This window comes from Cynocephalus volans, chromosome 5, assembly GCF_027409185.1.
Source record: "Cynocephalus volans isolate mCynVol1 chromosome 5, mCynVol1.pri, whole genome shotgun sequence".
In the NCBI taxonomy this organism is placed as follows: domain Eukaryota; kingdom Metazoa; phylum Chordata; class Mammalia; order Dermoptera; family Cynocephalidae; genus Cynocephalus; species Cynocephalus volans.
In genome coordinates, this window is record NC_084464.1 from 37,749,891 (window position 1) to 37,766,290 (window position 16,400).

Sequence of the window (16,400 nt, forward strand, 5' to 3'; positions counted from 1 at the left end):
TTAACTCCCTAATCTACACTAGGACCTCCAGTGTGATCTTTCATAGCATCTTTGCTTGTCCTTCTTTGCACCTAGAATCAGATTTCTGTTGCGATTTGTTTAAAGTACATCCCCTTCCCTGGACCCTGGGCTCTATGAAAGGAAAGACTTCATTTTGCTCAACACTTTGTCCATGAGCACACCCCAGTGGCAAGCACTTAGTAGCTGCTCAATGACTCTGAGTGAAGTTGACTGAATGAAGACCAGAAAAATAAAGAGTAATAAAAATAATAAGGCACATTCATACTGCAGCTGTGTACAATGGGGGAAAGCAAACCACCGAAGACCTGGCCTTTGAGTCAGACTGGACTCAAAACTCAAACACCCCTATTGCGGTGGTAAATCACCTTCCCCACATATATATTAGATCTTGTATTTTTTCTCAGTGTGTTTTTCCCCATGGCATTAAAAAGTATTTTAATTATCTGGTTTTAAGTCACTGTAACAATCTCATAATTACTCACACATGCATTCAGCTTGTTTCTTGCAATTATAACTAATACTCAGATGAACATCACTGTATGTAACTTGGTCTTCACCTCTCTCGTTTATCCTCAGGGTGGGTTTTTGAAAGAAAATTCCTAAGTTGCAGCATATGAACATTCATTTAAAAGACTGTTTATATATTCTTGTCCCCCATCCCTTGCCCCACTTCCTCCACCTTCTCTTCTGGCTGTCATCAGCCAACTCTTTTAGGAGCTGAGAGATCTGATTCACATGCTTACCTCTCTTAGCCTTGCTCCTTGAGCCCACCTGCATCACCAGCCTTAAGTGGAATCTGTGCACCAGTTCTCTAGGACTCCCAGGGAAGAAAAAGTGTTATCAAGCAGCTGGAATTGGAAAAACAGGAGACTCCAAAGGTCCTTCATCCAAAAAAGTCCCTGCTCCACCAGGAATAAGGAAGACAAAGAGATTATTGCTCAGGAAGAAGGTATTTGATTAGCACATTACTGAGCACATGGCTAAAAGAATATGCTAAACTCCTTGAGCTTGAATTTTTCAAACAAGGAAAAATGTAGAGAAAGAATGAAAAGAGAGACGAGCCAGTTTCCTCACTTGGGGGGAATTTTCCATAACTCCTAGAGTTCATATTAAAAGTTGCCAAACTGAGCAACTATCTTTATAGTCTGAAAATGCGCAATCTAAAACTGTGATTCAACAAATTCTGCTAAAACTTCAAATACTAACTAAACTATATCAAGAAAGTCACAGCTAATTAATTCATGAGAGAATTTAGCACTCAGTGATATGTAAGAAACTTCCTGAAGCATTTGAAAACATCAGTCCTGCACATGAGAAACAGGACTCCTAGAAGAAGGTGACCAAAGACTTGAGAAAGAATTGGGAAAATGAAAAAACACCTCTTTCTATCAAAGAAAAAACCCCCTCAAGAACAAACAAAGAAATAAGTTGGATTCAGAGAAATCTCAATGAGCTAAGAAAAGAAAATGGACACAACAGACCAAAATTGGCTAAAGCAAAGTTTAAATTCCAGCCTGTCTCACCTGGTGCCCACCCAACCTCGACTGCTCCCTTGTTCCAAATGTAGCCCTGGGCAGAGATTTATCCCACAAAGATTCAGGGTGCCCTTGGATGATCAGGCCCCTAAGGAAGGAGGAGGGTTAAACTCAGGGTTTAAGGATCCAGGGTTTTAGGCAATCATTGCATCAGAACATTTCACTAAATTTCTCAACTAATTTTAATAATATATTTTTTCAACCCAATATATCCAAATTGTTACATTTCAACATGTAATCAACATAAAATATTACAAATGAGATATTTGATTTTTTTATTCAAGTATTTAAAATACAATGTTTATGTTACTCTTGCAACACATCTCAATTCAGACACTAAATTTTCATTGAAATACTTGATATCTATTTAGATTTCATAAAAATTACAACTGAAAAATAGGTTCACATACCCATGTTGTTCTGAACATACTTAAGTTTTTCCAGTAACTGAATCTAGCACCAAAACCTCATTCTCCTTTAATATTCCTATCTGCATTGACAAAAATATTTCATGTTTTTAAAAGAAGTGCTTTGACTTTAGAGCAAAACACATCAGTTTCAAAACTATGTCTAACTAATAAATTCACTACTTCTTGTATCTACTCAGTTTTATTAACATTGAAATCAAAGTGATATTGTAAAAATTTAAAAGCAACTCTAAATTTATCAATGTCAAAAAAAGCACACTTAAAATTTTTCTTATAATTTTGGTAGCCAATTTACATGATGCTGTTGATCACAATTAAAATTGTCTACATATGACTTGGCTGCTTCCAAGTTTCAGCAATTATGAATAAAGCTGCTATAAACATCTGTGTTCAGGTTTTTGTGTGGATTTGCAAGTCCTCTGAGAAAAAAAAGTACCAAAAGTATTAATTGGGCAATGTCCCATATAGCAAGTCTATTCTATTCTAAAGGTAAAGAAAAGTAATTTTTCAAATTTTGAATCAATTTTTGCTATTGTTAGCAAGGTCTTATATTCTTTATTCTTCAGCAGTTTGGTGACAATCTTTCACTTTCTATAAAAAAATTAGTTTTCTTTCATAGTTTTCTAATAAAATTACTGTAACTGAAATAATAATTTTTTTTAACCATCTCTTCTTACAAAAATGGTTTCCTTTTTGTGCAAGAATCCAAGCCATTTTATAGCTGGTCAAATTTACCAGTTCAAATTTTATTCAATGTCATTTAAAATTTTTTGGATTTGATTGTTATTTCAGACAACTACTAATATCTGCTCTTTTCTGCAGTGCTGGATAAAAATTGATTATCAAAGTCACTATTGGGGCCAGCCTGTGGCTCACTGGGGAGAGTGTGGTGCTGATATCTCCAAGGTCACGGGTTCGGATCCCATATAGGGATGGCCGGTTGGCTCACTGGGTGAGTGTGGTGCTGACAACACCAAGTCAAGGGTTTAGATCCCCTTACCGGTCATCTTTAAAAAAAAAAAAAAAAAAGTCACTATATATTTGCTAAAAATGTGTTTTAATATGTCCACTTTACCATCTTAAAAATGTTTTCTCCAGTTTGTTCTGCTGCAGGATATTGCAATGTTCATTCATCATAAAATTTGTGACATACCTTCTTCCAGCCTCCTTTTTGTCTTTATTGTTCTGTTAATTGATTAGCTTTTCATCTCCAGTCAATTCTGCTTCAGTAGTATGCTTTCATTTAAAATTTTTAAATTTGTCCATATTTACTTTTAATTATAAAAGTAATTTAATAAAGGTTAATTAAATTGATTATCAAATAAATATTAAATGTCAGATTTATTAAATAGTTAAATAAGCTAGTTAAAATAATTGGCATTTCAATTTAATTAGTAATGATAATTTACAAGGTTATCACTGTAACTCCTAATATCGGCATAAAATATTAAAAAACACATTACACTATCACCAGAAAAGAGCTGTAATGAAAAATGTAAATTAAAATATCCTTTCTGGTAGGAGAGTAATTCTGCTTTGGTGACAAAGAGAGTAAAGTTCCTTCAGGCCTCTCCAATCTGTCATATTTTGGGCCTTGGGTATCTCATCACTGGAGTCGACAGGTGGTGCCGGCCCGTGGCTCACTTGGGAGAGCGTGGTGCTGACAACACCAAGTCAAGGGTTAAGATCCTCCTACCGGTCATCTTTAAAAAAAAATAAAAATAAAATAAAATAAAATTTTTACCAGATCTATGTCGAATTTCTGATTTCATTTATCAGCTGGGTGAGAGTGGACGAACACAATCTCTCTAGGCCTGCATCTCTTTAAGTGTAATATTGGGGCAGTAATCCCGGGTTGTTGAGAGACGTAGTCAGGCACAAAGCTAGCTAGGCATTTAACACAAAAAATGAGTTTTTCCATTAATTTATATTGTGATTACAAAGCGTATGACCTTCTAAAGCTGAGTTCTCGGCCCAGCATCATTTAACCTTTGCGGGATTGTGGATAAGTCAACCCCTTCTCTGGGCTTCTGTTACACCAGAAACTTATTAACAATTTTGGAGATGATGAGGGAAAGTATTCACTACTGTGTGGCCTCGGCCCAGATCAGTGGTTCTTGACCTTCGCAGCACATTCTGGTCATCTGGAGAGATTTTTAATAACCTACCGATGCCAGGCCTGCTCCCAGACAAATTAAAAAGGGATGTGGGTGAGGGGCCCTGGCAGAGGGCTGATACCTTGCAGCTCTGGAGTGACAATGAAGGGTGGCCCTAACGGAGCTTCTCCCTCGAGGTGTACACCCCCCAGATGAGCCCCCCAAATGATTCAGCACCTCCCCTCGAATCACCCCTCTCCCCACTTTCCCTCCTAACGCGGGTACTGAGGGCATTCAAGGTCCCATCGTCACCCCGGCCTCCCCTCGGCGGCCGGACCAGACCAGAAGCGGCGAGGCGCCCGCACCAGCGATGCCCCCAGCTGGGGCGGGGCGGCCGGCAGGCCCCGAGGTGGGAGGAACGAATCCAGAGCTCCGCGAGATCGGCGAACTGGCCTCAGGCAGTTCTGCGAGGCCGCAGGGGAATTTAAGATACCCTTTCCCCGCTATTGTCACGTAAGCATTTCAGGAAACAGGTTAAAGCTCTGGAAAGACATGGCCATACGTTTATTTCTTATAAAGATGTTTCTCATGCGTTGTTCGTCCATAAGAATAACTCATTTTCCTCATTTGTGATTCTCACATCCCAAGTTCGGTTATTTACCAGAAAAACGCGCAGAGAGCAGCAAGGGTCCCCAAGATGATCTGAAGGGTCACGGGTGCAGGCCTGACGCCGCAAAGGGCTGGAGAGGAAGAAACCGGACTCCGGAGCTGCGACACAGCAACCATGCCTCCCTGCCCCGCCCCTCAGGGCCAAGGCTCAGCCCACAATCTGGGCCCCCGCCCGCAGCGCAGGCCCCGCCCCCTGCCTCCGCGGGCACCAGCGCCCCCTACAGCCTCGCGCTGCCCTCGGCGCGCTGCAGACAGTGGCTTGTGTTCTGACGCCTCTGATTGGCCAGCTCCCTAAGCGCAGACCCAGCGTCCTTTCACCTGATAGGTCACTCCCCGTCCCCACCAGGCCTTGTGTGGGCCTGTCTTGCGCCTGGGGCCCCTTCTCACAGCCCGAGCGTCTGAGACTGAATGCGGCACCCTGAGGAGGATCAGTCTCTTCTGATGCTTCTCTCGTTTTCCTCTAAAGGGTGAGAGCTTCGGGAAAGGATCTGATCCTGGAGGAACCTCCGGTCATGGAGATAAAGACTCTGGAACTGAGTCCGTCGGAGAGAAACGAGATGAGGTGAGACGAGTTAAGAAACCGCGGGGCGGGGCGGGGCGGGGTGGGGGGAGGGCGGGAACAGGAAGTGGGGGCGGAGCGGGAGGCCCAGGGAGGGCGGGGCGAGGCTGCTGCGGAGCCTGACGACCACCCACCACTCCTGGCCTACAAGCTGTGGTCGGCTGCAGTTACTGAACTTTGGTGTGAAAGACTGCAAATGGAAAAGTACAAAAAATAAGGTGATGGAACGATGCGTACTCAACCCTTCCGAGTTTTTTTTTTTTTTTTGTCTTTTTCGTGACCGGCACTCAGCCAGTGAGTGCACTGGCCATTCCTATATAGGATCCGAACCCGCAGCGGGAGCGTCGCCGCGCTGCCAGCGCAGCACGCTACCGAGTGGGCCACGGGCTCGGCCCAACCCTTCCGAGTTTTAAAGATTAACACGCGAACGTATTTGCTTCAGGTGTTGCTTAAAGAAATAAAAGGTGGCAAGTTAAACCGAAGGAAGAACTCGCTCCCCCCCCCCCCGCCCCCCCGTAGAGGCAGTCAGGCTTTTGAAAATAGTTTATGTTCCCTCAGTGCCTGTTTTTATTAAAAATGTTAAAAAGTACTCTCAAGGGTTAAATGCAGCGTTGTTGGGCTTTAAAAACTAATGCCACTTTAAGTGACATTACAAGTGGATCAACGTGGCAGGCTAAGACGGCACGGAGGAAGTAGGGTGGGAGTGTCTGCGGGAACCTTGCCTTAGCCCTTAATTGGCCGCACTTGTGAACACTGCGTGATTGCAATAGACAGGCATTGAGACAGGACCCTTAAGCTGATTGGAGGATGTAAAAAACCTGCCTTCCCCATTTACCTTTAAAAACAAGTGCTTGTGTGCTAATAAACGGAACTGCTCGACAGAACCCCCGCTGCGTCGGGCTGTTTTATTTTGGGGGGGGCCGGCGGTGTGCTCACCTCTCTTCATGGCTCTCTTCCCCCGTCTCCTTCCAAAGGGGACAGGAGGGAAAGAGGAATCCCGGGCCCGTTTGCTCGCCCACCGAAAGCAACGAGGCAAGGGTTGTTTGGGTCGCCGGCGGACCCGACGCAGCATGACATCATTTAGATGATTTTTTTTAAGGACAGGCAAAACAGTCCTAGTTATCTTGCACTGACCTTTTGTATCCGACCTCCTGTGACTTGCTTTTTAACCCCCGCATGGTATTGATTTCATTTTATCTATGTAGATCTATGCAGTTGAGTCCGTTCCATTGAAAGAATAATCGTAGGTGTGTCCCACAATGTGCATTTTGGAAGAGGGCTGACAGGCTCTGCTACTGTGATCTCATGTCGTTTCTTATTCCTCTGGTTCAACATGTTTTTAAGACCCTTCCATATTGCTGTGTCTAATTTATCTTAATTCTAATGACTGCAGAGTGGTCTTCTGTGGCGTACACATTCCCTTCTCCCCGCCATTGTTCCTTTTTACCCCCAGTAAAGGACTCCCAAATTCCAGCAATTGCTAAGTGCTGCCAGGTATTCTCGCACAGGGGCGTGGGACTTTGTCTCAGCCATTATGTCCTCCCACGTCCTCGTCAACCCATGGCATTATCTAGCTTTTAAACATGTGCCAAATAGGAGTAAAGTGATATCTCACTGCTGTTTTATTTTTCCCCTTTTGTTTGGTACTGTGAGTTTTAAATCTTAATTTTTAGCATTTTCAGTTTCCTCATCTGTACACTGCCAGGTGATATCCTTTGTCAGTTTTTCTATTGAGTCGATTATATTTTCTTATTAATTTTCAGATGTTGATGTAGTCTAGATATTAATCATTTTTTGGTTTTCGGTATCTTAAACACCTTCTGACAAAATATGTTAACGTTGTCGTAGATCCTTAATTGAACAGAAAACCTTAATTTTAATGCAATCAAAATTATTAATTTTTGAATTATGGCTGTGCTTATGGGATTTATTTCAAGAAGTTCTTCCTTCCCTACTCCTAGTTTGTAGAATGGCCTCTAAAATTAGAAGGCTTTACAAACTTCAGAATTTATCGTACACTTTAAGGCATTTAATCCATTTGGAGTCCATCTTTGTATGTGATGGTTGATTGCGATCCAGTTTAATTTTTGTCATTAAGTGAGCTAGTTTTCCTGGCAGCATCTACAAAGGATCTACCCATTTCCCATTGATGTGCACTGCCTCCTTTTCATATATTCAATCTCCATATCCACCAGAGTCAGACGTCTCTGAGCTCTGGAGTATCTTCCAGTTTTCTCTTTGTTCTTTTTACTACTATGGCATTGTCATCTGGGAGGGTTGATCTCCCTCTTATCCTTTCTTTTGAAGCTAATTTAATCATCTGTGGTCCTCTTCATTCTGTGTAAATTTTAGAATGTGTTTATTCTAAAAGCAATTTCATTGGAATTTTGTTCCAGATTGCAACGAATACAGATTTTTTTCATTTTAAAAAATTTCATTTCTCTCCCCCCCCCATTTTTTTTGTTTGTTTTTTGTCTGTTGGTCATTTTTTTTGCTAGAGATCTAGCTTGCTAATTGTGAGATAACTAGTTTTTATTTATTTTATTATTATTTTTTTTTGTAAAGATGACCAGTAAGGGGATCTTAACCCTTGACTTGATGTTATCAGCACCACACTATCCCAAGTGAGCCACAGGCCGGCCCTGAAATAACTAGTTTTTAGTTTTGTTAATCTCTTCCTTTTCTTGTTGTTCATCTTTATGCATAGTTCTACCTTAATCTGTATCACTTCTTTCCTCCTTTTTCTCATTTTTCACCTTCCTAAGTTGAATGATTAGCTCACTTAAATTTAACTTTTCATGTTTTCTAACAAAATTTCTTCCAGATCTCACTTTTATTTTGCTAATGTGGTGAATTACACTAGTAATTATTCTAATATTAAACCATCCTCACTTAATAGATTTCATGATCAAATGGTATCTTTTTATATAAATGTGTGTATTTATGTACCTAATGTATTTTACAAATACTTAATTATGTTTTAACATTAATTATTTGGTGATGTATTGGAGGCAAAACTTTCCCTCTCAATTCTTAGGGTGCTTGGCTAGGCCTGAGGATTAATTTGGCATAAAACAGATTAACAGTAGAAAAACATACAAACTTATTTAATATCAGTTATGTGACACAGGAGCCCTTGTAGGGAAATGAAGACTCGAAGTGACAAAACTCAAGTGCTTTTAAACTAGATTGAACAAAGAGAGGCAATTGTGGAAAAGTAACTAAAAATATATGGGGAGGCTAAAGGAAAATGAGAATTATTTTAACAAAGTCATTTGTACAGAGTTCTCTGGCACTCACCTTACAGTCTTTGATAAGAGTGTTTCTTTTCTCCTGGTATAGGTGAGGGTAGCTCTCACATGGAAATTTCATCTCCTGTTGTTTAAGAGAAAGAAGGGGGATTATAGTGTCCCTTTTGCATCTGCTGTTTTTCAAGTGCCTTGAAGTCAGAATAGCCAGTATGCCAGAGTGCAGTTTTCTGGCATGACATACTATGAACTCTTTGACTGATTTTTTTTCTAGGTAGTGAATCACATCAGAAATTTGTTTCCTACCCCTGTTCATTAGAGTGATATTCACCTTTCTGGCCATACACTCCCATTTCAGGGTATGGCTGTAGGAAGTTTCAGCCTGCCTATAGAAAAAATAAATGCAACTTATTTTAAGAAAAGAGTAAACATAGTACACACACAAAATACCCAGTAAATGCTAGTGTTTATTATTATCATTAAAAACGGTTAGTTATAAATAGTCTCACCGTAGTACTTAGTGCCGGAAGAAGCTTTGAAAGAAACCCTGGAGGCAGGGGCCAAAGGGAGGAGCGTCATTGAGAAGGGGGAACAGATGTGGTTCTTGAACAAAAAAACTGTTAGAGCTTTTTAAAAACAATGTACTTAAAATTATTCTTATAAAGCATACTAATTATAGTAAAATAAAAAGTAATGATTTAAAACAAGTCACCTTAATCCCACTGCTCTTAGACAATCCCTTTTTATCATTTGATGTACATTATATTTTTGATAGAATTTTCAAGTCGCTATATTAAAATGAGCTCATATTTAGCTGCTGCTTAGCTGTCCTCTACATGACTATAACTAACATGTTGTTTATGCAATCTTTACTGATGAGCATTGAGGTATTTTGTGTTTTTTTTTACTTTTGCAAACAATGCTGGAGCTGACATTCTAGTACACATCTCTGCATATGTGTAAGCGTTTTTCCAAGGTATATACTAAGAAGGGAACTGTTGGCTGTTAAGGCATGCACACTGCCTATTGGATGCCAGACTGCCAAATTGCTGTCCAGGCCACCTTTCTTTCTCCACATCCGTGACACGGTGGGTGTGCAATGGTATTTCACTATTGTTTTAATTTGCATTTCCTGGCTTTTGTAAGTTACTGGCCATTTTGTAGTTTCCTGCCAGTTGTCTGTTGGTATATCTTTGCCTGGTATTCTTTTGAAGTAATGCCCTCTTTCTAAGAGCAGGACCCACGCCACTTAAGATAGCCTCTCTATTGTGTGAAAGTTAGGTGGGAAAGTGGGGGTGGGACGGGAGGAGCTCCACTAACTGCAAAATTAGCTCAAGTACTGTTGGCTTGCTTGCATTGGTTAATACCTCTTGGCGCGGTGATCAGGCGACCGAGTTGCCGCGCTTGCAGCTTTAAAAACCGAGAACAAAGACGGTTTGGTGCCGCACCTTGAATTGGCTTGTGCTGTCCCGGGGGCTGGAAATAAAAATCTTTTTCTCTTTTTTATATCAGTCTCCAAGGGTGATTTTCTCCCGAGGCCTATAACACTTTTGGGTTGTTTTTCTTTTATCTGTAGAGGATTCATAAAGCAAATGTACCTCACAGGGCCTGGTTTTCCAAAGCCTTGCAGTTTTAAATATTGACCTTGCAAAGGACAGGAAATTTCCCCTAGGGCATTGAATCTCTGTTGCAAGATAAGAATCATAATACAGCAAGGCTGCTGGTTCTAAGACAGACAAGTTACTAATTGATATGTAAAGTTACTAAAAAGCTGCTAGAGGGAAAAGGAATGTTGGCTAAATCAAGCCTTTGTTAGTGGATCACTTAATTGCCTAACAGAATGTCATCTGACTTGTTTTTACTGAATGGTACCAGCTTCTATTGTAAAACTTGTTAAACTGTACTTAGCAAAACCCCACCTATGTCTCTTCCTATAACTTCTTGGTCTGGAGAATAAATGCAGGAAGAGAACCCCAATTTGTGGTTAATTTCCCAAATGGAAGGAATGCCTCTATCTTGAGGGTTCCGGGAGATTAACCCCTTTCTTGGGGCTTCTCACTGCTCAAAAGAGATGGGCTTTGAGTAATCTTTGGTGGCTCCATCACCCAGGGCTAAAGGGGTGACAAATCCGTGGGAGGCAAAGCAACATTTATCAATTGATTTCAAGAGGTTTTTATATAGTTTGGGTTCTACTCTTTAGTCAGTGATAATGTGAATAGGTTCTACAAGTATATTGTTTGTATCTTAACTGTGACTAAAATTATTCTGAATTTCCTATAAATTACTAGAATGGAAATGTTAATTTCCATTACTAACTATAGGAAATGTTAATTTTGCTCTGTTCAAATTCAACAGTATATTCTCTTGATTGTTTTTGGTTTTCTATTTGGTTTAAGAAATTCTGCCCTTCCTTGAGGTTGTAAATAATCTATTTTCTTCTAAAATTTTAAAAGATTTTTTTTTCTCATCTGTGTCTGTATTAGCCCTGGAGTTTTTTGTGTATCACGTGGAGTAAAGCTATAATTTTCTTTTGATTGCATGTGAAAGCCAGTTTCTCAGTCTGAGTTACTGAATGGATCATCCTTTTTCCACCAAGTTTTAATGCTACTTCTACTATTGTATGCAGGGTATTGTTTCCAGGCTTTCTGTTTTATTGTACTGATTTTCTCATCTAATTCAGAATCAAGGCTATTCTCTGTTGGGGAAATAAAACAATCCCGCCAACCAGAGGCCCCTCTGGGTCCTCATAACCACACCATCAGCAGGGAAGACTACGTGCATAGTGAGAGGTAGGACATAATAATAGGCATAGTCCACGATTTTGGTAGTGCTGTCCATACACCTCACTTGTTCACCTACCTAGCAGCAGCTTTAATTAATCCAGATAGCTGGAGTTGGTAGTCTTGTTTATACAAAGTCCCAGTGCTTGTGGGGTGAGGGGGATGACAGGGGTAGGGAGTAAAGGGAGGATTCAGAAAGCCCTGATTTTCCAGATCCTCCTATTCACCTTTTCCAATATGTGGACTCTTATCATTAAGTGTGGGTTTTTTGTTTTTGTTATTTTTTGGTTTTGTTTGTTTAAACAGTATCATCTTTAGAAATCACTGTTCACTATGCTTTAATATACACTATCTTTAAATCCCCATATGAATGAGTTTATCTAGATTTTGGTAAAAGATAGACTAGAACAATGTAAAACAAGCAGAATGATGAAACATGAAAGGTTCAAGGGTGGCCTTGGTTAGGGAGAGTGGCTTTTAAAACTATGGGCTAAAGGGGCCACCTCGTGGCTCACTCGGGAGAGTGTGGTGCTGACAACACCAAGTCAAGGGTTAAGATTCCCTTACCGGTCATCTTTGAAAAAAAAAGCCTGGTGTGGACATGTGTCGTCTTGTGGACATGTGTTCATTTCTCCTGGGTGGAATTGCTAGGCTGTATAAGTGTTTGTTTGATTTTATACTAGGAACAGTGAAACTGTTTTCCAAAATGGTCGTGACATTGTTCACTTACATGCACAGTATATGGATGTAAGGGTTCCTCCAAATCCTTATTAATCCTGGGGACTGTCAGTTGTTTTAACATTAACCATTCTGTTGTGTGTGAAATAGTGTCTCATTGTGGTTTTGACTTGCATTTCCCTAATAACTAAAGATGATGTTTAACCTCTTTTCTTTTTCTTTTTTTTTTTTTTTTTTAAGATGATCGGTGAGGGGATCTTAACCCTTGACTTGGTGTTGTCAGCACCACGCTCACCCATTGAGCTAAACCGGCCATCGCTATATAGGATCCGAACCCGTGGCTTTGGTGTTATCAGCACCACACTCTCCCAAGTGAGCCACAGGCCAGCCCTTAACCGCTTTTCATGTGGTAGCCATGAGTGGATCTTCTTTTGTGAAATGTCTGTTAAAAACTTTTACTTGTTGTTTGCTTTTGGCTTGTCTTCTCCTTATTGGGTTGTAAAGTTCCTTATATTTTCTGGGCACAAGTTCTTTGTCAGATATATGTATGAAAAATTTTTTCTCTCCGTTTGTGGTTTCTGTTTTCGTTTTCTAAACTGTGTTTTTTGAAGAAAAGAAGTTTTTACTTTTGATGAAGTCCAGTCTGTCATTTTATCTTTTCTGGTTCATGCTGTTGTTTCTTTTTTAAAGAAATCTTTGCCTATCTTAGGGTATTGAAAATTTTCTGTTTTCTTTTAGAAGTTTAGTAATTTTAGCCTTTACATTTAAGTCAATGATCCATCCTGAGTTAACTTATGTGTAAGGTTTGAAGTAAGGGTTGAGGTTTTTTTTATTTCTCTCCACAGCATATATAGTTGTTCCACAAAGAGTTGTTGAAAAGACTATTCTTTCCCTATTGAATAGCCTTGACATCTTTGTCAGAATCAGTTGATCACAGATGTGTGGGTCTATTTCTGGGTGCTCCATTCTGTTTCACTGATCTTTGTGTATATCCTTATATCAGTACATTCTGACGTACTGTCTTGTTTACTATAGTTTTTTAATAAAGTTTTGAGATTGGATAGTGGAAGTCTTGGACTTTTTTTTCTTTTAAAGATTGTTTGGCTATCCTTGGTATTTCTGTATAAATTTAGAATCAGTTTGCAAATCTCTATCAAGAAACCAAAAAACCCCCAGCCAGCTGTAATTTTGAGGGGGGATTGTGTTAAAGCTATATATCAATTTGGAGGGGACTGACAGCTTAACAATACATGAATATGGTATGTCTCTCCATTTATTTTGGTCTTACTGAGTTGACTTCAAAGAAGCATACAGAAACTTTTTGAAGTCATCGAAATATTCTGTATCTTGGTTAGGGTGGTGATAACATAGTTGTGTACATTTGTCAAAACTCATCAAACTGTACATTTAAATTCTGTACAGTTTTCAGTATATAATTTACAATCTAAGGGCTGGCCAGTTAGCTCAATTGTTAGAGCATGGTTTTGGTAACCCCAGGGTAAAGGATCGGGATCCCCATACCAGCCAGCAACCAAAAAAAAAAAAAAAAAAAAAATTGTACTTTAATACAGTTGATTTAAAAAACAACAACAAAATTTACCTCAGTTATTTTACTTCCTTTATTGACATGATCCATCAGAATCATCTGACTGGCACTTTATCACTTGGTTCTGGATTCAAGATGCTGTATTGGGGGCTGGCTGGTTAGCTCAGTCAGTTAGAGCAAGGTGTTATAACACCAAGGTCAAGGGTTCGGATCCCTGCACCAGCCAGCCAGCCAAAAGAAAAAGAAAAAAAAAAAGTAAATAAAGATGCTGTATTGGTTCATTATTGTCTTAATATCCCAACCAACCCAGTCCAGGGATAGATGCTGGCCCCTGTGACATGGTAGGAAAGGTTGACATGCCCGGGCCAGGTTCCGGTTAGTAGAAGGTGTGCAAAAGTGATGTATATACCCTTCCAGACCTGGCCCATAACCACTTACCACTCACAATACTTTATGACATTTTTTTCTCTTCAGACTCCTTGGATTAGAGACCATCCCAAGGGCATCTTTGGGAGCCATGAGCTGCAGATGGCCAAGCCACAGATGGAAGGAGCTTCATCTCTTGGGTCACCACTGGAGAACAAATTCTTCCAATGGATTTGGAGAAGTCTTCTCAGATATCCACTTCTGAGTTCCATTTGTAATCCACTTCTTTTATTCTCCCAGCACTCAGTGTCGTTTGGGGGAAATTCTAGATTCTTGTAATATCTTGGTCATGGGTAAATAAGGAAGGGGCCTTTACACACACATGAGACAAACCAGATCAGGATGAGCAAAGCAGCCTGAGAGCAGCAAGACCCCAAAGGGTAAGGAAAGTCCTGCAGAAGAGCAGAGCGGTGGTACAGAGGGAGGTGGGCAGTGCCTTCAGGATGGATCCTCAGGGAATGCCAGCATCCACCAAGCACTGGCAGAATGGTTTAGAGAAACCGATAAAAAGCTCTGCCAATCACAGTCACAAAAGATGGGGCTCAGAATGATGGGTAAATCAGGGATTCACATCTCCATTTTATTGATGAAAAAATTCGGGGTGATAGTAAAATGTTTGCCTTTGTACCTAGCACAGTATATGGTTCGTAGTACATGCACAATAAATATTTGTAGAATGAATGAAGGTTTACCAGCCTCAGACCTTTAATATAACATGCTTAAACCGACTGCCAGGGATTAGAAACTTGCCTATTTGGTGGTGAGTAGAGGGACATGCACCGCTACCCAGGCCAGACACTTAGTTGGGTATAGTGTTTTGAAAAGTTTGAATGTTAGCATGCTATCTTGTGTGACCTAGGCCCCACTACTCCCTATTGCCTTAAAACTCACCCAGTTCACACATTTGTCATCCATCTGTCTCCTGTGGGCTTCAATTGTAAGGGATCTTTGCTGCTGACAAGTCACCTTTTAAATGGAACTTGTTCTCAGCCTTGTTTTGTTCTGTCCTGTCCCATCTCCCAGCTATCACCTTCCCATTATCTATCCACATATGTCCTCTGTATTTTCCCAAGTTTTTTAACATTATAAGCATAAATCCTTAGGCAGCTATGCCACTAGAACTAGAAAACCTAAGCAAAGAGGAACAGTTGGACTCAGATATACCTTCTATAAATTGTGTTGCACATATTTAAATGTATAAATATTATTGTGCTGTGTGGTTATTAGGCAAACCCGAGCCCAATAGCAGTGCTTATAAATTATACTTAATTTAACTCTTATAAACATGTCACACTTATAGTTATTCTGTTTTTCTGCTGCTATTGACTCCCTGGGCATCTTGCACAGTAATGTTTCATATCTGCTGAACAAGGAGTTGGAAGGCATCATCTTTATAGAACTTTACAGGTACATGTCCAAGGCTGTATGATTCTGTGATTACTACCTTGACAGGTAAAACCTAAGGCAAGAGAAAAGGGGGGAGAATGGCACAGTGAAGGGTGGAAGTTGCCTGAATACTAACTGGGCAAAAGTTCTCTCAGAAAACATCTTCTGTAAAAGAAACCTAAAAACCTACATCACCAGGAGACTATTGGGACCATCTCTGGAAATCTTGAAACCAGATAATTAGTAAAGCTTTATATTCTGTCCCTTTCTGGCCACTGTCTTTTCCACATCTGCTTGGTGCCTTCTCCTTTGTGACCCCAGATGCTGAGGATCAGCCCCTCTGCCACATTGCCTGGGGGGTACTGGGTGGTATGGGAAAGAAACACCCTTCCGCCTTAATCTCTTCCTGCATGCCCCAGGCAGGCCTTGACGCAATCCTGGTTCTCTCCAGAGAGTGTTGTTATTGAGGAGGTCTCTCCTGGAATTTCTGCTGGGATTTTGTAGTCAGTTATGTCTCCCCATTTCCCACATGGGCTCTTGCAGACCTCCCCGTCTGTTTTGCCACCATATCAGACTCAACTTTTACTGCAGAATCTTTGCCCTACTTACAGAGAAAATCAAAGCATTTTGTATGTCACCTCTCCCCTAGGGTGACGGAGACGCAAAGGATTACTCAAAGCCCTTTTTTCCAGAGCAGTGAGAGACCTGAAGGGGTTAAATCCCAGGAGACAACTTCTTCAAGAGAGGAATTCCTGGGAAATGACCCCGAATCAGGACTTTTCTCTGTTTTTTATTGTGCAGGCAAAAAGTTACAGAAAAGAACACAGGTGGTTAATCAGTCATAGTGAAAATGTAAACAAACTGGCTACATAACAATTTTCATTACAGCAGGCGCAACTTAAAAATAAGCAATTTACCATCAAAAGAGTCATAAAACTAAGCTATGTGACACAAAAAAGAACCAATGAGATAATAGTTATGGCAACACTTAGTTCCATAGGAAACTTAGAGAAGCAGTTGAGGGTGAA

General features: G+C 40.4%; 1 long non-coding RNA gene across 1 annotated transcript; it reads left to right on the forward strand.

The window, feature by feature from the left end:
- Positions 1-5,105: 5,105 nt before the first annotated feature.
- Positions 5,106-14,667, forward strand: LOC134378693 (uncharacterized). Its single transcript, XR_010023677.1, has 2 exons — positions 5,106-5,311; positions 14,035-14,667. It is a non-coding gene; the product is annotated as an uncharacterized LOC134378693 (long non-coding RNA).
- Positions 14,668-16,400: the final 1,733 nt, after the last annotated feature.